The sequence below is a fragment of the Sapajus apella genome, unplaced genomic scaffold, assembly GCF_009761245.1.
Source record: "Sapajus apella isolate SASKATOON/1434 unplaced genomic scaffold, GSC_monkey_1.0 scaffold200, whole genome shotgun sequence".
Lineage (NCBI taxonomy): Eukaryota > Metazoa > Chordata > Mammalia > Primates > Cebidae > Sapajus > Sapajus apella.
The window spans coordinates 744,873-748,017 of record NW_022437140.1 but is presented as its reverse complement, the minus strand read 5'-3'; positions in this window follow the sequence as shown (position 1 = coordinate 748,017).

Below are 3,145 nucleotides of genomic sequence, written 5' to 3'. Positions count from 1 at the left end.
CCAGTTGTGTGACTGTCCTGAGGGTTTTCCTTTTTTTCCACTGACTTCCAGCCGGCCAGTGCTTTAGAGCTTTCAGTTCGTTCACTCTGGCCTGCAGAGTCCTGGGAGGATGGGATCCCACATACTCTGGGCCTCTGAGTAAAAGGATGGGTGGCAAGGGGCACCACGCAGAGGCTTGGCTGGGCAGGTGGGTACATTGGCAGGGAACTCCTTGGAGCTCTGGGATGATGTGCAAGGGACTGGTGGGCAGGAGGACGGTGGGGGTGGCTGTGGCGGGCCCTTTGGGGCACCTTGGGGACAAAGATGGTAATGGGGAGTGTGGAGGAAAGGCAGCAGCTGAAGGCAGGGCACTGCCCCTGGCAGCTTTCATAGTCCTCTCCCCCAGCTGTGACCTGCTGCTGCTGTCCAGCCTTCGTACTGTAGAGCAGCGTGTCCTGTCCTGTCCAGAGCCACCCCTCTGGCTCTGATCCCAACTCTGTCCCTCCTAGGAGACCCTGCTGAACTCATGATCTCATCTTCCTCATCCCCTTCCCACTCACAGTTCAGTTGCATTTGAATCTCCCACCTGAAAAGCAAAAGCAAACCCTGCGTCCCTGCAGCAGCCAGGTTTTTGGTAATTAACACTATCAAATAGATTCTCTTTTTTTTTGAGAAAGAGTCTCGCCCTGTTGCCCAGGCTGGTGTGAAGTGGCATGATCTCAGCTCACTGCAACCTCTGCCTCCCAGGTTTAAGCGATTCTCCTGCCTCAGCCTCCTGAGTAGCTGGGACTACAGGCACCTGCCACCACACCTGGCTGTTCTTGCAATTTTAGTAGAGACAGGGTTTCACCGTGTTAGCCAGGATGGTCTCAATCTTCTGACCTCGTGATCTGCCTGACTCAGTCTTCCAAGTGCTGGGATTACAGGCGTGAGCCACCACACCCAGCCTCAAATAGATTCTCATTGCAAAAAATACAGAGGGACATGAAGTGAAAGTAAGGGTTTTATCCTCAGTCTGTCATTCCCCAGAGCTCTTCACTGGTCCACTGTCACCCGCCTCTCGTGTCCTCTGTGTTTCTTTCTTCAGTAGGTTAGATGTGGAGAGATTCTGCAGAGTGACTGCAGGGTTCCAGTTCATGCTTCCTTCACAGGTTTGGGGGCCTGTTCATGAAACCTTAAGAGTAATCGTGATCCTCCTTACTGAAATATTTTATTGACATTTTCCCCAAAACAGTTGCTTTACTTGAAAAGGTAGTAGATTCTGTATACATGATAGGCCCTGCTTTGGAACAATTGAGACGCAGTAACTCGTTTCAACCACAACGCTCACCCATTGGATGCTGGACGGCTTCTAGGCCAGGTGTGTAGGGCTGAGGCCTGGAGCCTGGAGCTCTCCATGGCAGCTACAACCACATCATTGGCACCACACTCACCAAACTTGACCTTTAATTTTTGGCTCTAACTTGGCCTTCCCCGAATTCCTGAATTATTAGGCAAATCGATGTCCCGTACTAGATGGTTCTCAACCTTGGCTACATATGGAGTTCTCTGGAGAACTGAAAAGAGCCTGCCTTGTTCTCCAGTTCTGGCTTAGTAAGTCAGGTAGAGCCATGGCAAGGGCGGTTTGAAAAGCCCCTCCAGTGGTTTTAACAAGCACCCAGTCTTGAGCACAAGATGGATTAGACCTCCTGCTGTGACAGCAGGCGTTAAAGTGATCATGCCGGTCTCTACTTGGCTGTCATGGTGGGCGCCCCTTTCCGTTGGAAACATAGCCTTGTTGCACTCAAGAAAAGCCAATTGTTGGAAAATTCACACCTAGATGTGCTTCCCTAGAATGATCAGTGTGTGTTCTTACATCCACATTTCACCCACACAGGACCGTGATGCCATAATCTATGTTTTCGCCATATGTGTTTAAAAATTTGAGGTATTTTATCATACAAAAGTTAAACGTGAATGTGTGGCTATGGACCTGCTGTGTGACGGTAGATATGTTCACTGACACACTCAGATCCTTCTGTCTCCTCCCACCAAAGGTGATTGCTGCAGAATCGGACTTTTTGTGTGTTTCTTAAACTTTTTACTACAGGGATATGTATCTCTAAATACATTGTATTGTTTTGCATTTCTGAAGACTAAGTGGTATATGGACGTATTCCTCAACTTTTGCAATTCTTCAACTTTTGCAATTCAACATTGTTGGTGAGTCTTTGGATTACATGTGGTTCACGATGGGTGTTTCTTGCTGGCTGTGAGGTATGAACAGACTCCAGTTTCTCCATTCTGCTACTGGGTGGAGGTGGTTTGGGGCTTTTGCTTTGAGTCATGATGCTGCTCTAAGCACTCCTGGATGTGTCTTTTTTTTTTTTTGATACGGAGTCTCACTCCAACGCCAGGCTGGAGTGTAGTGGTGCAACCTTGGCTCACTGCAACCTCTGCCTCTCAGGTTGAAGCGATTCTCCTGCCTCAACCTCCTGAGTAGCTGGGATTACAGGCATGTGCCACCACACTCAACTAATTTTTATATTTTTGGAGATGGGGTTTCACCATTTTGGCCAGGATGGCCTTGATCTCTTGACCTTGTTATCCACCCACCTCAGCCTTCCAAAGTGCTGGGATTACAAGCATGAGCCACCACTCCTGACCCATTTTCAGAAAGTTTTACTAGAGGGTGCCTCACTGCTCTCCAAATCGGGCCATGACCACAGTGGGGTGGCACCTGCAGAGATCCCCTCTGCCCCTCAGCAGCTGAGGTAGTCGGTGCTTTTTTTTTTTTTTTTTGAGATGGGAGTCTCACCCTGTCGCCCAGGCTAGAGTGCAATGGCGTGATCTTGGCTCACTGCAACATTCACTTCCTGGGTTCAAGCGAGTCTCCTGCCTCAGCGTCCCAAATAGCTGGGATTACAGGTGCCCTCCACCACACCCGGCTAATTTTTTGTACCTTTAGTAGAGATGGGATTTCACCATGTTGGCAGGCTGGTCTCGAACTCCTGACCTCAGGTGATCCACCGGCCTCAGCCTCCCAAAGTGCTGGGATTACAGGCATGAGCCACTGCGCCCGGCCTGAGCTTTCCATTTTTGACAGATGGATGTGAAAGCTTTTGTTTGTTTCTCCACTAGCCATGTTGGGATCTGTGTGTGTTTATTGGCATCTGTGTTTCTGTGT